Below are 19,890 nucleotides of genomic sequence, written 5' to 3'. Positions count from 1 at the left end.
GAAAAACCAACATATAAATAAGAGGAAAAAATAAGGAGATGATAAACGATTATGTGGAGACGAAGAATTCGCTTTTGTCTTAGTTCAATTGGGTTGTGAGTTTCATACACTTATCTAGTAGCATTTTAGTCTTTAATTTTGGATGGTTTTTACTTTTGGATTTGTTTAATTTTATCATCTATGTTTTATATGATAGTTTTAATTCTCTTCAGTCGTCAGTTTATAACATCAAGTTCTGTTGTACGTTTTTGAAGCCCCTATGACCGTGCAAGGAGTTTAGGGTTTAGGGAAAGATTGACGAAAAAGTCTACACCCAGTAATATCTTAATAATACTAAGATCTCATAATTGCTGAACCATGAATTGAAATTAAAAATAGGAACACTTATTATGTTGCTTTGGAATATTGATCCTAGAGGTAGTTTATGCAATAGAACAAGACTCTTGGTAACACAATTGGCCAAACATGTTATTCAAGTGATGTGAGTGCAGTGGGCAACACAAGTTTAACCCTAGAGATCGAATCCACAGAGATCTGTGTGTTGAGGACTTCTAACTGATGCTAAAAACAAGCGTAGACCTAATCTTATAAAGGGGGTTTTTTGGTTTGTCACTAAATCTAATTTTGCAAAGAATTAAAAAGGCTTGAAGTAAAAATCGTTTGAAAACTTATATGAAAAAGGGCACTGGGTTCAAGGTTTATCTTTAGGGTTTATGTTCTAAAACTCATGGAATTTAGGCAAGGATTTTCAATGACTCTGAAACTAGGATAGACACATGTAAGATTAGCTAACTCTCGTCACCCTAATCATCTAATCACTTGTTCATGGCAATTAACTCTTGCTCTCATGCCAGAACAAGATCATGCTTTATAGATCGGAATCCATCTTGTCTTACGTATCCTCCGTAGGTAGCTTTCGTCTCCTACGTCGGTGACATCCATAAGATCCAGTTCAGGCAACCCAGATACAACACTCTCATGGCTCGGATTTAATCTTAGGATCGGATTCTGGGTGATCAATCTAGAATTACCGCTTTGAGATTTGGATGAATGGGAGAATCATGTTAAAAATCGAAATCCTTTTTCCTAAAAACCTAGATGTTATTCGATCATGGGGTCCCTTTGGATTACCCTTTCACCCAACTAGGTGACTACTTAGATATGGCTGAGATAGACATCATCATTGGTTTAGAAAGAAAAGTAAAAGAAACAAAGTTGCAGAAAAACTTCTCTTATTGAAGACAGAGTGGCGATGGAGAGCTTCTACAAATGCATAAAATAAAACCTAAAACTACAAATGAGTTCTCTCTCAAAGAGAAGAAAGAGATTCCTTTACAAAAGACCTAAAAATAAGTATTTATAGTGTTTCTCCAAGTCTTGGGCTTCTTGGGCTTGTAAATTGGGTGCAGGAAGTGTCTTGGGCTTTAGTTGGGCTTCTGAGGTTCGGACATAGGTCCACCGGGGGTGAAACATCTTGAGCCGCGGTGGAAAGAAGGCTGGCCGCGGGTGAAAGCACTTGTGCTTGACTAGTCTTGTGTTGATCGGCCTTCAGTGCATTGATGATATCTGGAGATCTTACCGTTGGATTGATTTGATTCCAAGTGTGTTGGAAAGGTGGTTGTCTCCTCTATAACGTCTCCACATTGGGGATGATCAGACGGTTAGAAGGTCTTCATTGGTTGCCAAACTTCTGACGGCCTGAATTTATTCAAAAATGTACTTTTGCTCCAAAATGTACTCCAAAGCTCCAAGTTTCCTGAAAAGCCTTTTAAAACTCCAAAACATGGAAAACACTTATAAAACCTTTAAAACTGAGCAAAAACACCTGCATAAGATATTGAAAGTGATCCATAAAAGTGGTCAAAATCAGGTGTTATCAACTTCCCCTGACTTAAACCTTTGTTTGTCCTCAAACAAAACCAAAGATCTGAACCTGAAAAAGAGGTTTGAAATTCGCAGGAACTAACAAAATCTCAGAGAACATGCTTCTGAACTACAGTTAGTCATTATGCTCAAATCAGGGATAGTCTAGAAAATTCTAAGCAAAGTACAAGCATAACTAGTCCATTGATCCGTCATGCAAAAATCTAGACACTTAAACCTATCTCCCAGTCAACTAGCTCTTAACATTCATTAAAAATTTCAAGTGATTCTCATCAAAAGGAATTTACCTTTTTTTGAAGAGACAAGACATTATGCAAAACAGCAAGAGAGGGTGGAGCTGTTGATATCCACAGTTTCCAGTCACATTCTTCTTGCCTTAAGATTCTTGATCTCCTTTCTTCAGGTTCTCCTCATGACTCCCCCAGACTTAGATTGTTGTCCAGGTTTTAAAACCAATGCTCACAAATGAATACTTGTAGTCCTTGCTTAAGATAATTTCGGCCAACCTAGACTCTTTTAGGCTTTTTATTTTTTCCTTTCCTTTCATTTTTTCGATTTTTTGATTTTTTTTTTCTTTTTGAAAGGGGAAAATGCCTTTTGATGTAGAGTCTTAGGAAGCACGAAATTTACCTTTAAATTCAAGCTTTCTGAGGCACCATCAAGCTTTGATAGATTCTTGGTGTTCCACTTTCCCAAATTTCTTACTTCCCTTGAGTCACTGAAAACTACGTTGTTCCTCCCTCTCCGACGTTTTTGCACATATCTGTCGATATAAACTAAAGAGAGATGCATGAGGTTTGAACATAAAGGTTTGGGTAAAGGGTGTGGTACCAGCTAAAGATGAACTAGCCATCTAGGACAACTAAGAGTGGAAACAATAAGGTGAAGATGTCCTAGATATGTATCATGATGCCTGCTAAAACCAATGATGAGAAAATTACATATCAAGATTATGTTCAAATGAAATGAGCTAGTCTATCCTGGCAGAAAGAGTCTCCACGAATAGAAATCCTCTGATGGGAGTTCGTAGTGCAAGTACTCTAGCTACCGCCTAGTCTAGTACTAACCACAGAAAGAACTAGCATGAAAAGTCTAGAAGCACATGGGTCTTACTCATCATAGTTTTGTGTCAAACATTCCTGAAAAATACTCGAAGTCTTTTAAAAAGCATAGAAAATTTTAAAAATTGCAAAAAAAGATAAGAAACAAAGAAAAATAGATTAGTACGGATACGCATCCTCCCCCAGACATAAATCACACTGTCCCCAATGTGAAAAAGTTCGTGAGAAGATGGTGAAATCAAAGCGAAAGAGTGTAAAATAAAAGAAAAGAAAAATGGTGATAGAACTGTGGGTATGATGTGGTGATGGATAGGTGCCTATGTCTCATGGCTGTCATCTTTCTCTGTGGCAGAGGAGTCATCATCAAACCTTTGGTTATTCTTCATTAGCCTCTTCATGCGCCTGTTGATCTTCTCTTGCTGGTCAAGCTTCTTCTTCAAAGCTGCAAAGTCTGCATCACTCCTATTGGATGCTCTAATCTGAGAAAATCTGGCTCTGGATGAAGATGGTGCAGGTTGAAGTCTCCTGCTGTTTGCAACTACCTCTCTCTTGGCTTTTCCAGCCAGAAATTGCTTCATGGTCAGAGGTAGGAGTTGCAGAGATGGTAGGAAGTCGCTAATCTCTGGTTTCCATACTGGGTCTGCTCCATCTCGCAGACGAGGCGTTGAATCCGAAGGTAGAAGGACCCTGTACTCGGTGGTGTTGGTGCAGAACTTGTAAGCGAATCCAATTGGTTCATCTTGGCCCTGGTGATAGTCCTGTCTCAAGAGAACTGAGAGAGCTCAAACCAATCCTCTCTAAGTGGTGTCTCAGCTGAAAAATAAACTCTTGCTGCTGCCATAAGCGAAGTAATGATGCTCCCAAAAGCTGGTGAGTAGTCCTAACACTCAGATGTAATCATCTCATGCTTAACCTTCACTAGGTTCCTTGCAATGATGCAAGCAAAACAAGGAAACCTTGGGTGATCTGTGAAAGGTAGCTGAAGTGTCACTAGCTCTGGCTTGAGTACATTCGCCTGGTTGGCTCGAGAAAACACAGTGTGTGCCAGAAACTTATGCACATATCGAACAGCAGGGTGAGAAAGTAGTGATGCCTTGGACCTTCCTTTGTCATAAACCCCTTGACCCATCAATTCCCAAAGGTCTTCTTCTGGATCTTTCTCCAATGCAATCTCATCACAATAAGGCAACTTCAAAGCATCACACATCTCTAAAATGGTAAGAGAATAGAGATGACCTCCAACAGAGAAGGAGAGTGTGCCATCTAGAGCTCTAAGAGTAGCTCTCTTCTTGTAGCACAAAGTTGCTGATGCAAGGAACTCCTTAGTGTGGCTCTCATAGGTTGGAAAACTCTGCTCCATGAATGATCTCATTCCAAGCCTATCAATATACCATATCACATCTTCTCTGATTCCAAGCATCTCAAGAGTTGAGTAGTCAATTGCTGGAGTTGGTTTTATCTTCAGCTTCTCAAGCTGCGTCAAGTAGTTGATGTCTAGGTCAATGGCTTTACCAACAAACTTCACTTTCGGCCTAGAGGAAGACTTAGCTTTCCGAGGTACAGATATCTGACTAGAGGCTCATTCAATCTCTCCCAAAAAGATTCTTCTTTGCTCGGTAATGAAGGTGGATAGAGGTTCATCATCACTCAGCTCTGTCTCGTTCAATGTATCATATGTCTCCTGCGAATGGGGCTTTTTTGCATGAGCACTTGTCTTGGTTTGAATCAGTAGAACTTGAGAGAGATTCATGACCTGCAAAACAAGATTCTCGAGACAAAGAGTCACTAAAGCTGCTTATGAATCGATTTTTTATGAGCAAGTTGTTCATACAGTTGCTACAAACACATTCACATGACAAACAAGTTGTTAATTCACCACACACTCTGGAAATATCTGGTCAAGCTCGATATATTGATGTCCAACATATGAGATTTCTAAATCAAGATGATGTTTATGCTCACTCATATGTAATATAATCTGATTTTCTATCAACAAGTACCTAACAATCTGGATTTGCTAAGCTGAATCAAATAGATCTCAAAATTTCGATTTGTTCAAGTTCTAGATCTCAAAATTGTCGAAAATTTCAAACCTCTATGGTCTAGGCGTTTAAACATGCAATTAAACTACCCAAAAGTCTAGTCTTAAGTTCAAAGACAATCTCCAATCATCCTAAGGTGAATTTCTACTTATTTAAGAAAACCCTAAATCTGAGTTCTTAAGAAAAAGTGAGAAATTTGAGCTCATACCTTGATGAAAGTGTTATGTGATGACAGATTCAAAATCTCCTTGGAAAAAGAGTGAGATAGGTTCGAAAATTTGGAAGAGATTTGTCAAGTTTGAAATCTGTCTTTTTTCTCAAAATCTCCAAGCTTGTTGGGGTAGATGAAGAGAAAGACCTTTTTGATCTTTTACTGTTTTTGGGGTTTTCTGGGTTTTATAAAAGCCTGAAACGCATAAAAAGAAAAGAAAATCAAATAGAAAAAAAAAATCTTACCAAATGGATTGCCTCCCATTAAGCGCTTTTGTTTAAAGTCTTTTAGCTAGACTCTTGGCAGGATTAGGATTAAGAAGAAGAGACAGGATCCCTTGAATTAAGTCTTTGGGATCCTTTCTTTGGATTTCCTTCATCTTGAATCACAGTCTCCTTTCCTTTCTTAAAGATTTTTGCATCTTTGAAGACATGTTTTGTCTTCTCAACAAATCTTTCAAGATTTTTCTCTTTCTCCTTGCTGATATCTGGTGGCACCACTATCTTGATCTTCTCAAATTGCCTGGAAGCTAGTGCTTTTAGTTCCTTTTTTTCATCCAACACCTTCTCCTTGTTCTTGTCTTTTCGATTTGGAGCTGGGTCTGGTGTGGTCTTATAGACTTTTTCCTGTCCACATTTAAAAAACTAAACAGCGATTTGCATGGTCAATAACAGCACCTACAGTAGCTAAGAATGGGCGACCAAATATCAAAGGTCTATCTTTGTCTTTGTCCATCTCCAAAACTTGAAAATCGGCTGGGATTATTTTGTTTCCAATGATCAGTGGCAAGTCCTGGATCATTCCTTCTGTTCTCTTTTGAGATGAATCACCAAAGATTATCCTTACTAGAGATGGGACAAATGTACCTATACCAAGTTTCTCAGCAAAAGATTTCGACATGACATTCACATTAGCACCAGAATCACATAAACAATCTGAAAATTCAATTCCAGAAATTGAACAAGTGAAAGAGAAACACCCTGGATCCTTAGACTTTTTCAGTCTTTGGTTAGGTAAGCGTTTGGGTACCTTAACTAGAGTGACCTGGCTTCTCTCATGGTCGGTTTTAAATTCCTCCATGAGAGGTTCAGGTGTCGATTTTTTCTTGAAGTCTGCGACAGGTTCTTCTTCCAAAGCTGCTGTCATAGCATTGCAGAACTTCTTTGGATTATCTTCCACTCTCCCTAGTAAGACTCATGTTTGTCTTTTCATTGAATCTGCAGTCTGATGTTCCAACTTCTTGACATGGGTTGCAAGAGATTCAAAATTCCCATTCAAATTATTGTACAGACAATCGATCCTCATTCCCATTTCTCTCATTGACTTTTCATTACCTTGAGTTCCCTGTATCACAGTTTGTTCAAGCGATTTTACCTGGTCACTTAGCTTGGAAATGGTTGCTTCTAATGAGATGGTCTTTGCTTGTTGAGGATTGAAAGGTGGTCTTTGCTGGAAGTTTCCTCCAAAGTTCCCATTTTGAAACATGTTTTTGAAAACTTCTTTGCTGCTGTGGATAAGGTTGGTTCTGAGAGTTATCAGCTCCTTGATTCTTGTATGAGAGATTGTTGAAATTGGCACCAGAATTCCTGAAGTTGTTGTTGAAGGCTGGGCTGAATCGGTTATGGTATGCCTGGGCCCCCTAGAAATTGATTTCCTCTTCTTGGTACATGCCATCATATTCATATCTTCCATCTTCTTCATTTCCTGCAGCAATATCACAAGCATGTATATTCTTATTTTGAGACTTAAGAAGTTTACTTACCATGCTTTTTAGCTCAGCAATCTCCTTTGATTCATGACTAATGGTTGTCTTCTTTGATCTGTCATAATTAGGGTTGTTGTTGCTGTTAGCTACAGCCAAGTTTTCGATGAGTGCTCTTCCTTGTGGTATGGTTTTTGAACTGGAATCTCCATTGATGACACTGTCAAGAGAAAGTTGATACTTCTGTTGAAGTCCTCTGTAGAAAGTGCTTAACAGGTTTGCTCCAGAGAATCCATGATGAGGGCAGTCTCTCTCATACTCTTTAAATCGCTCCCAGGCTTCATAGAATGATTCTACTGGACCTTGTTGGAAACTTTGTATCTTCTTTCTCAGCTGATTCGATCTTGACTTGGTGTAGAAGTGGTTCATGAGAGCTGACTTGCATTCTTCCCATGAAGTAATGAAACCAGATGGCATAGATTTTAACCATCTAAAAGCTTTATCACTTAGAGAGAAAGGAAAGAGCTTACACTTCACATAGTCCACAGTTTCTGGAGTTGTTCTCACCATTCTACAGATTTCTTCAAAGAGATCAATGTGGTCCATTGGATGCTCAGTAGAGATTCCATGGAATTGATTTTTCTTCACCAAAGACACAATATGTGGCTTTATCTTGTGGTCTCCTCTTGCTGTAACAAGTGCTTGAATAGTTGATCTATTCTGAAAGTATTGGTGAGGTGCATCAAAATCGGCAATGAGCCTATTTGGTGGCTGTCTTCTCGCAGTATTGGCAATCTGTATTGGTCGATTGGCTTCTCTAACAACTGGTGGAACAATGTTTTCATCATTCCTTCTTCTTTCAGCTTCGGCCTGGTCTTGTCTCCTTTGATTATCAGCAGCTTGAGCAGCATTCCTGAGGATTTGATTTCCCTCTGCATCGAGTTGTTGATGACCATCTCCTTCATGAGCAGCATCTCGATCATCACCATGAACAGAATCATGGTCATCGTCTCCAATGTGATCCTCCTGATCACGATTTCAAAGATCTTCCTGATGGGCATCCAGATTGGCCATCTTGAGCGTTCTTTGTCTGAGTTTTCGAAGTTCTCTTTCGTGTTTGTCAATCTCGTCTAAGGTCTGTACGATATTAGCAGGATTTCTCCTAGTTTTCATGCACCTGAGAGCAAAGAAAGCAAAGATAAAAAGAAAAGTTAGAAAATCTCCAGCAGAACTCGAAAATCTTATGGTCTAGGATTGAAATTAGATTAAGAAATCAAGTCAACAATGACAGATCCCCGGCAATGGCGCCAAAAACTTGATGTGAGTGCAGTGCACAACACAAGTTTTACCCTAGAAAAGCTGCAAGTGCACAGCAAACACGGTAGTACTTATGGATCGAATCCACAGAGATCTCTGAGTTGAGGACTTCTAACTGATGCTAAAAAAAAATCGTAGACCTAATCTAATAAGAAGGGTTTTGGTTTTTCACTAAATCTAATTTTTCAAAGAATTAAAAAGGCTTGAAGTAAAATTCGGTTGAAAACTTACATGAAAAACGGCGCTGGTTCAAGGTTCATCTTCAGGGTTCATGTTCTAAAACTCAAGGAATTTAGGCAAGGATTTTCTTTGACTCTGAAACTAGGATAGACACATGTAAGAGTAGCCAACTCTCCTCACCCTAATCATCTAATCACTTGTTCATGGCAATTAACTCTCGCTCTCATGCCAGAACAAGATCATGCTTTGTAGATCGGAATCTATCTCGGCTTACGTATCCTCCGTAGGTAGCTTTTGTCTCCTACGACGGTGACATCCATAAGATCCAGTTCAGACAACCCAGATACAACACTCTCGTGGCTCGGATTTAACCTAGGATTGGATTCTGGGTGATCAATCCAGAATTACCGCTTTGAGATTTGGATGAATGGGAGAATCATGTTAAAAATCGAAATCCTTTTTCCTAAAAACCTAGATGTCATTCGAACATGGGGTCCCTTTGGATTACCCTTTCACCCAACTAGGTGACTACTCAGACATGGCTGAGATAGACATCATCATCGGTTTAGAACTAAGATGAAGAAAAGTAAAAGAAACAAAGTTGCAGAAAAACTTTTCTTATTGAAGACAGAGTGGCGATGGAGAGCTTTTACAAATGCATAAAAATAAAACCTAAAACTCCAAAGGAGTTCTCTGTCAAAGAGAAGAAAGACACTCCTTTACAAAAGACCTAAAAAACGAGTATTTATAGTGTTTCTCCAAATCTTGGGTGTCTAGGGCTTGTAAATTGGGTGCAGGAAGTATTTCGGGCTTTAGTTGGGCTTCTTAGGTTTGGAAATAGGTCCACCGGAGGTGAAACCTCTTGAGCCGTAGTGGGAAGAAGGCTGGCCGCGGGTGAAAGCAGTTGTGCTTGACTGGTCTTGTGTTGATCGGCCTTTAGTGCATTAATGATATCTGGAGATCTAACCGTTGGATTGATTTGATTCCAAGTGTGTTGGAAAGCTGGTTGTCTCCTATATAATTACTTCAAATTTGGGGATAATCGGAAGGTTAGAAGGTCTTCATTGGTTTCCAAACTTCTGACGACATGAATTTATCCAAAAGTGTACTTTTGCTCCAAAATGCACTCCAAAGCCTTTTAAAACTCCAAAACATGGAAAACACTTATAAAACCTTTAAAACTGAGTAAAAACACCTGCATAAGATATTGAAAGTGATCCATAAAAGTTGTCAAAATCAGGTGTTATCATCAAGCTAGCCACATAACTAGTGAGTATATTGGTCAAAAACTCTTCATCCCACAAATGTTTGTTTTCCTCACCGAGACAAGGTTTCCTTTTAGAATGAGGCATAGACAATTTTCTGTAGCCATCACCTATGCAATGACTATCAATAAAATCCAAGGACAAACTTTTCAAAAGGTTAGACTGTATTTACCAAAATCCGTATTTTTTCATGGACAACTTTATGTGGCTATATCACGTATTACTTCAATAGCTGGTTTGAAGATTCTGATAACAGATACTCTAGGTAAACCACAAACCAATACTTTCAACGTTGTATACAAGGCCGTCATTCAGAATGTAAGGAAACAATAATTTAGTTTATTTGTTTTGGTTTAGATCTGTACTAATTAAATGGTTTGTTTTAATGACACTTTGATTTACTTATGCTTCAGAATTGATATTCTTTATCTTTTTTCATTAATGGTTTTCCTGATTATCGAGAATTGATACTTTTATTCAACATAAAGGAAATCGAGTACAAAACCATAATGGTGTTTGAAAAATACACACTGAAACGAACCGCAACTTAAAGATCTGCCGTATTGGAATGTTGTACATCAGCAAATACTGATACACATAATGATAATTGTTATGGTTGATAAAGTGATGAGTTTTTCTAAAAGTACCATTATCCAACTATCAAAGTTTTTTACCATTATAAAAAAAATTCAATAAATGATTCATGATAACTAATATTGTTAGAACATGAAATTATTAAAATATATCACTTCAAAAGATTATAAATAATCAGATTTGTATTTGCAATTCCGCGTCATAGACGCAGGTCCCAACCTAGTTTTAATAAAACGTGATTCCTAACAGAATGTTAAATGGAGTAAAGTCAAGTCCCTAACAAAATACAAGACTAGTAGTCTACAATATCTAAACATCATTAAGTAAACCAAGGTGGGCTTTATTAATGATTTTGTAACAAGAAGATTGGCGGGTTCAATGGTGCCTTCGACGGTCTTTTAAAGTATAGGAGTATTTGCAATAGTCACAATACCGAGAATAGTGATGTCTAGATATATCTGACCGATGATGACTTTGATTTTTGAGTTTGTCTCTCTCTCTGTCACCCTCCTTGTCAGGATCCCTGCCTCTATGAGACCTAAGCCTAGCCCTCTTTCTACCTGGTTCCTTCTCTCTATCAGTCTCTCTTTCCATCTCTCATACTTTATGTTTGTCCTCCCTTGAGTCTCCTAAAATTGGCTGACTGGTTGACTCAGTATCGCTCTTCTATGAATCTATAGTCTTTTCATGCGGCATAGTAACAATTGCATCCTTAGGGTCGTAATCTGCTGATCCCGGAGTACACTGATAACTAAGACTTTTTAGGTTCTAAAAGGGTTATCAATCCCTTAGCTGTTGTAGCATAAAGGGTGTCAAATCCATATGTGTGGTAGTTAGGCACGAGTTTATAAGATAAGTTCTTAAGTCAAGTGATCAAAGATGAGTTTGGTGACAAGTAACAAAAGAAAGCATAAACAAGAAACAGACAAGCAATGATTAATGAACTAAACAAAGTAATTAAAAAAGATGATGATTATAAAGCAAATGATAAGAGATAAACCTCTAGATGTGATAATTGATTAGGGTGCTTTCAATGTTGATTCATGATGCCAAGAAAATAATGCAATACTTGTTACTCTTCAGTCTAGACTTCAAAAGCTGATTAATTCATTCCCATGACAGTAATCCTTTTGCAAATCACTTAATCAATATTAATTCACCTTAAGCAAGATCAAGCAATCAACAAACATAAAGTTTCAAGTCTAATGATGGCCAGACAGTTTTTACTTAAAAGAACACTGAATCTTACACAGAAAGATGCAAAAAGTAATCACATGATCTCAAAACCAATTAACTTAGAACTCTAATCTAGATTAATCCTCTCATGAAGGCATTAACCTCTACACTAATCCATTTTTAAACCAAATTCTTATTTGTGAAGTATGAATCAATGAGAATTACAGTTCTAATATGTAATTCATGCATTTAGCTATCACTCTCATAATGAAAAAGGAATAAACCCTTAAGTTAGCTCATTCAGGCATTTCATCAAACACCTTGTGGATGGAGAAATGCCTAAGGTCTAGATCAGAGTGATGTGCAAAAATCTAGCATTAAGAGCAGCTAACTAAGGAAAGGAAATGAGAATCTAGAACCTAAACATCATAAATCAAGCATCTAAGCACCCTAATCTACCCACCTAGAAGCTTAAGAGATGACTACTCACTAATCATGATGAACACACCATTTCTTTTGCAAGAGGTGATGTTAATCATGATTAGAAACAAAGATGAGATTATGCAATGATAATAAACAGGTTTTAGATGATTAAATCTGCAAGATATCTCTTAATCACGGTCGTTTTACACTAAAAAGGAAAGAGAAATAAAGAGAAAACAAGATAGAAGATAAGATGTCTAGGGTTTTTTCTCCCAAAAACTATTTATACTAAGGGTCTTCGACCGGGCCAGCCCAGGAAAAACTGGGTACTGACCCGGTTCAGCTGGGTCTTGTGGTTTATGTGCGAGATGGTCACTTCCCTGCCCAAGTCACGCCCAACTCGGTCTCATATGCGAATATATGTGCAAGATGGTTCCACTTCATGTCCAACTCGCACACCCAAGTCGCACAGTTTTTTATGTTTAGCCAAATTTGATTCTGGAAGTATCTACCCTCGTCAGAGTCACCTTACACGCATATCTAAGGTAGCAGCTTGCTCCCAGACTATGAACATTCATGGGTGCGAGTTTACCAAGTCGCACACCCAAGTCGCAGCATTTTTCATCTTCTCAGACCACTCTGCGTTTAAGGCAGCATAACTTCTTGAATACTGGTCAAAATGGCTTGATTCAAACTCCAGTAGCAAGGCAGCTCAAATATCAAGACTATTGATGAAGATTGGAAATGCATCCGGGGAATGGAAGGGTTCGCGGAGGGTTGATCTTTGACATGCACTGGAACGATCCGGAAAAGGTTTCTACACCAGTGTTCATTCCGGAAACGTTATCTCCCATCCCGAAGCTCCAAATTGTGTGATATCAAGATTTCTGGAAAGAGGACTTGAAGCTCTTGAATCTTGATGACGGGCCTGTAAACTGAATCGGAACGGAAAGGCATTGTCCAATGTAATCTTTGTTGCACATCAGACCGGTCTGCAATACAAGCGAGACAGGCATGTTTTCTGGTGGCTATAACTCTCAGCTCACTGATCCGAATTCTTGGATTACAACTTTTCTAGATCCGAGACTCAATCATCTCCAACTTTCATGAAGACCCCGACAGCTGAATCGGACGGCAAGGCTTCCCGGCAAGGCAATCTTTCAGACGTATTAGATTGCTCCGAAATAGGTGTGAGACAGGTGTGTTGTCCGGTGGCCTTATCTTTCAGCTCGCTGCTCCAAATGTATTGATTTTAAATTTTATGGAATCTAGACTCAATTATATTGATCTTTGCTGAAGACCCTGGAAGCTGAATCGGCCGGGAAGACCTTCCGCTAACGTGATGTCTGAGATGTAACTGCACCCGAAATTTTTGGCCGAGAAACCTAACCAGCCAGTACGTGTTTTGGCCGAGAGATCTACCCACAGTATGGATTTTAGCCGAGAATCTTCAACCATCAGTACAGTCTTTTGTCGAGAAACTCAAAATTGCCCTTTTTCACCATTTTTGATCATTTCAACTCCATTTCTTCATGTGGTTCACATTTTCCACTCCAAATAAGCTCCATGAGCACCTGTTTATGCAATCTCTAATGTAATCTCTAAAGTTCTAAAACAATACCTAAAGACCTAAAATGTTTGCAAATGAGACAGGATTTGGACTTAAATATGTATACTAAATGATGTAATTTATGAATATATCATACACTTGGCATCAACAGCATCGCCTACTGTCGGCAACACCTCCTGTAACACAGTAGAAATGAACATCAAACTTAGTTTTGGTAATAGCAAAAGAAAATGCATTTGGATTTTAGATTTTGTCAAACCGACAATAAATTAAAAAAAAAGCCCTGTTTCAATCTGACATATCATGTATCGTAGCAGTAGTCCATCGGTTCTGTTTGCACTGATATGCACAATATTCTCGCAAAAACCACAAAAAATATAGATAGCAATCTACCTCAGCTTTGTAGCTGAGTGAGCTTGAGAATTCGCGGATCTACTGGAAAATGTAAACGGCTTCCCATCCTTGCAAACTGAGATATACTGAGCCTTTGGAAGACTGTATAGATGAGCAAGAACTCTACATACTTTGTCAATGATAGATTTATCTGCATCAAATGCTTTCCACCAAGGTGAATTCTCCGGGGACTTGAAACCTACGGGCAGTAGCATACACGACCCCACAAGCCACAACCTCGCTTCTGAACCTTACACAGAGGGTTGTACGCAGACTGCATATATAGGAGTATAAACAAAGATCAAGTAAGATAACATCACAGAGGAAAGCATGACAAGCATACTCAAATCAAAATACAATAGTTGTGCATATACACAGCTGATATGCCAAGCTTCAGCTGAAAATGTCAGATCTAAGTAATCATATAAATAATATCAATTCTAAATTTTTAAAAATATGAGTTACCCATCATTTGCCAGATTCCAATCTTCTTGCCTTAGTTCTGGAGGTGTTTGAAGTGTGGCAAGGTAGTTTGATATGAACTTGACAAACAAAATTCATCTCTTTCAGTATATGTCTCTCAGTTCTGCTTAATTCAACTTTCAACTGAGAGAACTTCTGCAGAAAGTCAACAAGTAGGAAAGCTATTCCCATAAGTAAAATGTAGACATAAGAAAGAAGTTAATGAACTTGCTACTCAACAGCAATTTGAAAGAGATCACGGCTTGTATTTGGTAGCCAGAGGTCTTAATCCTGTCCAACAAAAACCTAACGGCATCAGAATTATGCTTCCGAAGGCTTGGTCTCTGGAAGGGATGCTTGAAACTCAGATCAACGATAATAATACGGTAAATTTCCACTTCAAGAAAGAGCATCAGATGCTAACAATCCTTGATAATGGACCATATAACTACAAAGGATGGATGGTAGCACTAGACCCATGGAGCCATCGGTTCTATCATACCTTCCTCAGGCATATCCCCTTTTGGATACAAATTATCAACCTTCCTGCAATCTATAGGCGTGACGGTATAGTAAGAAGTATTGGCTCTAGATATGGTCAAGTTGAGGACGTTCTTATCATTCAGCCGACAATCGATCATCCAGCTGAAGTTTGGGTTAAGGTGGACTTCAATGTGGATGATACCATCATCTTGGCTCGCACTGTTCAAATTATGCGTACTGGGCCTCCGGTGGATTTGCAATTCAAGTATCAAGGATTACAGAAGTTCTGTACAACATGCAGTAGTCTAAAGCATAACTATGATCTCTGTGAAAAAAGCTATCTCTTTCATCTGCAATGGAAGCTTAACATTGGGAACAATCCATATATGGTTGTTAAAGAGAGCTTGAAGCGATATCTGCTATGAAAACGGTAAAAGAAGTACGAGAAAGTTCAGGAGTTCAGTCGACTCCTCCTCTGTTATTTCCTCCTACTGGTTTTTTGCATAAAGCAGAGCATGATAGAGCTACTCCTCAGATGATTTGTGAAGATTCTGGATCCTCTGATATTGCTACCCGAGAAGAAGTTCCAACAGCTATGATGGGAGATGTTGTTATGGAACACAATAAACAAGGTGTGAAGAAAAATTCCCAGATTCTGATCCTATAGGTGATTCGTCTCTTTCAATGAAACCAACTAATGTAGCTCCTACAAGCAACGGTTTGGTGGTTCCCCTTAAACCACCAAAGACGGCATGAAGATATTACATTGGAATTGTCTGGGACTGGGAACCCTCTGACAATTCCACATGTGCAAGATATCAGTGTTGTTGATAAACTTAGAAGTGATCTTACTTATAAAAAAAGTTTTATTTTACCTGGCTTATTCCTGTTCGAAAAGAAAATCATGAGATAAAACCTCAAATTGTCTCTTTGGTAAAGCAGAACCAATTCCATTGAATCTCTACTGAGCATCCAATGGACCACACTGATCTTTTTGAAGAAATCTCTGGAATGGTGAGAACAACTCCAGAAACTATGGACTATGTGAAGTGTAAGCTTTTTCCTTTCTCTCTAAGTGATAAAGCATTTAGATGGTTAAAATCTATGCCATCTGGTTCTATTACTTCATGGGAAGAATGCAAGTCAGCTTTCCTGAACCACTTCCACACTAAGTCAAGATCAAACCAGCTGATAAACAAGATAGAAAGCTTCCAACAAGGCCCAATAGAATCATTCTATGAAGCCTGGGAGCGATTCAAGGAGTATGAAAGAGACTTCCCTCATCATGGTTTCTCTGGATCAACCCTGCTAAGCACCTTCTACAATGGACTTCAACAGAAGTATCAACTTTCTCTTGACACTGCCAGCAATGGAAATTTCAGTTCAAAAACCATACCACAAGGGAGAGCACTCATCGAAAATCTAGCTGTAGCCAACAGCAACAACAACCCTTAGTATGACAGATCAAAGAAGACTATTACTAGTCATGAATCAAGGGAGATTGCTGAGCTAAAAAGCATGGTAAGTCAACTTCTTAAGTCTCAAATTAAGAATATACATGCTTGTGATACTGCTGTAGGAAATGAGGAAGATGGAAGATATGAAGAAGATGGCATGTACCAAGAGGAAGAAATCAATTTTATGGGAGCTCAGGCATACCATAATCGATCGAGTCCAGCTTTCAACAACAACTTCAGGAACTCTGGTGCCAAATTCAACAATCTCTCATACAGAAATCAATCCGCCCTATCAGCAGCAGTAAAGGAGTTTTCAAAACAAGTTTCAAAGTGGAAACTATGGAGGAGGAAACTTCCAACAACGACCACCTTTCAATCCCCAACAAGCACATACCAGCTCTTTAGAAGTAACCCTTTTCCAGCTAAGCAACCAGGTAAAATCGCTTGAACAAACGATGATGCAGACTACTCAAGGCAATGATAAGTTAATCAGGGAAATGGGGGTGAAGATCGATTGTATTTACAATGACTTCAATGGGAAGTTCAAATCTCTTGCGACCCATGTCAAGCAATTGGAACATCAGATAGGTCAAACTGTAGATTCAATGAAGAGACAACCATGAGTTTTACGAGGAAGAGTTGAAGATAATCCAAAGAAGTTCTGCAATGCTATGACAGCAGTTTTGGAAGAAGAACCTATCGCAGACTCTAAGGAAACATCGACACCTGAACCTCTCATGAAGGACTCTGAAACAGAGCATGAGAGAAGCCAAGTCATTCCGGTTAAAGTACCCAAACGCTTGCCTGACCAAAGACTTAAAAAGTCTAAGGATCCAGGGCGTTTTTCCTTCAGGTGTTCAATCTTTGGAATTGAATTTTCAGATTGTTTATGTGATTCTGGTGCTAATGTGAATGTTATGTTAAAATCTGTTGCTGAGAAACTTGGTATAGGTACATTTTTCCCATCTCCAGTGAGGATAATCTTTGGTGACTCATCTCAAAAGAGAAAGGAATGATCCAAGACTTGCCACTGATCATTGGAAACAAAACAATCCCAGCCGATTTTCAAGTTTTGGAGATGGAAAAAGACAAAGATAGGCCTTTGATATTTGATCGCCCATTCTTAGCCACTATAGGTGCTGTTATTGACCATGCAAATCGCTGTTTAGTTTTCTTAAATGTGGACAGGAAAAAGTTCTATAAGACCACACCAAACCCAACTCCAAATCGAAATGACAAGAACAAGGAGAAGGTGTTGGATGACAAAAAGGAACTAAAAGCACTTGCATCCAGGCAATTTGAGAAGATCAAGATAGTGGTGCCACCAGATATCAGCAAGGAGAAGGAGAAAATCTTGAAGGAATTGTTGAGAAGACAAAACATGTCCTCAAGGATGCAAAAATCTTTATGAAGGGAAAAGAGATTTTGATTGAAGATGAAGGAAGTCCCAAGTTCAGGCTAAGAAGGATCCCAAGGACTCTTAATTCAAGGGATCCTGTCTCTTCTTCTCAATCCTAATCCTGCTAAGAGTCTAGCTAAAAGACTTTAAACAAAGGCGCTTAATGGGAGGCAACCCATTTGGTATGATTTTCTTTTTATTTCTTTTTCTTTTATTTGATCTTTTCTTTTCTTTTTATGCATTTCAGGCTTTCATAAAACCCAGAAAAACCAAAAACATTAAAAAAAAACCAGAAAATACAAAAAGATAAGAGGAGGAAACAGGAAAACGGGTGGGAGTTCCCGGATGCATCTGCCGCGGTCGTGATCAACCCAGCCGCGGCCAAGCCCTTCTCAGCCGCAGTCCACGTTCCTCGCCTGCGGCCAAGCCTATCTCGGCCACGGCCGCGCGCGCTTCACCTGCGGCCGGCCAAATTTTTTTTAAGAAAAACACATTTTTAAAAGAAAATGAGTATTTAAAAGATCAAAAAGGTCTTTCTCTTTATCTTCCCCAACAAGCTTGGAGATCTTGAGAAAAAGCAGATTTCAAAGTTGAAAAATCCTTTCCAAATTTTCAAACATATCTCACTCTTTTTCCAAGGAGATATCAAATCTATCATCACATAACACTTTCATCAAGGTATGAGCTCAAATTTCTTACTTATCCTTAAGAACTCAGATTTAGGGTTTTCTTAGAATGAGTAGAAATTCACCTTAGGATGATTGGAAACTATCTTTGCACTTAATACTAGACTACTGGGTAGTTTAATTGCATGATTCAACACTTAGACCATAGATATTTAAAATTTTCGAAAATCTGAGATTTGAGACATTGAGCAAATCCAAATTTGGAGATCTGTTTGATTCAGCTTCGAAAATCTGTATTGTTAAGTTCTTGTTGATAGAAAACCATATTAGATTACATATGAGTGAGCAAAAAAACATCCTGATTCAGAAATCTCATGTGTTGAAGATCAATATATCGAACTTGACAAGAAATTCTCAGATTTTGTAATTTTTGATGCATTTACAGCTTGTTTGACATGATAATGTGTTTGTGATATCTCTATAAACACCTTGTTCATAAAAATTGATACCAAAGCAGTTTGATTTATCATTTGTCTCGAGAATCTTGTTTTTGCAGGTCATGGATCTCTCTCAAGTTCGACTGATTCGAACCAAGACGAGCCCTCATGCAAAAAATCCCCATTCACAAGAGGCATATGATGCATTGAACGAGACACAACTGAGTGAAGATGAACCTCTATCCACATTCATTTCCTCGCAAAGAAGATTTTTTTCAGCAGAGATTTGAGCGAACCTCTATGCAGCTATCTTTCCCTCGAAAAGTCAAGTCTTCCTCTAGGCCGAAAGCGAAGTTTGTTGGTAAAGCCATTGACCCAGACATCAACTACTTGGCGCAGCTTGAGAAGCTGAAGATCAAGCCTACTCCAGCATTTGACTACTCAACTCTTGAGATGCTTGGAAACAGAGAAGATGTGATATGGTATCTTGATAGGCTTGGAATGAGATCATTCATGGAGCAGAATTTTCAGACCTCTGAGAACCACACCAAGGAGTTCCTTGCATCAGCAACTTTGAACTACAAGAAGAGAGCTACTCCTAGAGCTCTAGATGGCACACTCTCCTTCTCTATTGGAGGTCATCCTTACTCTCTAACCATCTTAGAGATATGTGATGCTTTGAAGTTGCCTTATTGTGATGAGATTGCATTGGAGAAGGATTCAGATGAGGATCTTTGGAAACTGATGGGTTATGGAGTTTATGACAAAGGAAGGTCCAAGGCATCATTATTTTCTCATCCTGCTGTCTGCTATGTGCATAAGCTACTAGCACACATTGTGCTTTCACGAGCCAATCAAGCGAATGTCCTTAAGCCAGAGTTGGTGACACTACAGCTACCATTCGCTGATCACCCTAGGTTTCCTTGCTTTGCTTGTATCATTGCAAGGAACCTAGTGAAGGTTAAGCATGAGATGCTTACATCTGATTGTCAGGACTACTCACCAGTTTTTTGGGAGCACCATTACTTCGCTTATGATAGCAGTAGGAGTAGATTTTTCATCTGAGACACCTCTTAGAGAGGATTGGTTTGATCTTTCTCAGTTCTCTAGAGAGAAGACTATCACTAGGGCCAAGATGGACCCAATTGGATTTGCTTACAAGTTCTCCATTAGTTCCACCGAGTACAGGGTCTTTCTACCATCGGATT

At 38.8% G+C, this 19,890-nt stretch overlaps 2 non-coding genes and 1 pseudogene across 2 annotated transcripts; 1 reads left to right on the top strand and 2 right to left on the bottom strand.

Moving 5' to 3' along the window:
• Window positions 1-7,189: 7,189 nt before the first annotated feature.
• Window positions 7,190-7,295, top strand: LOC112086316. The gene has a single exon (XR_002899438.1). It is a non-coding gene; the product is annotated as a small nucleolar RNA R71 (small nucleolar RNA).
• Window positions 7,296-10,930: 3,635 nt separating this feature from the next.
• Window positions 10,931-14,472, bottom strand: LOC18015901 (annotated as a pseudogene).
• Window positions 14,473-15,949: 1,477 nt separating this feature from the next.
• On the bottom strand, window positions 15,950-16,055 carry LOC112086332. Its single transcript, XR_002899454.1, has one exon. It is a non-coding gene; the product is annotated as a small nucleolar RNA R71 (small nucleolar RNA).
• Window positions 16,056-19,890: the final 3,835 nt, after the last annotated feature.

Source organism: Eutrema salsugineum, unplaced genomic scaffold (assembly GCF_000478725.1).
Source record: "Eutrema salsugineum unplaced genomic scaffold, Eutsalg1_0 scaffold_21, whole genome shotgun sequence".
Taxonomy (NCBI): domain Eukaryota; kingdom Viridiplantae; phylum Streptophyta; class Magnoliopsida; order Brassicales; family Brassicaceae; genus Eutrema; species Eutrema salsugineum.
This window is presented reverse-complemented; position numbering and strand designations above follow the sequence as displayed.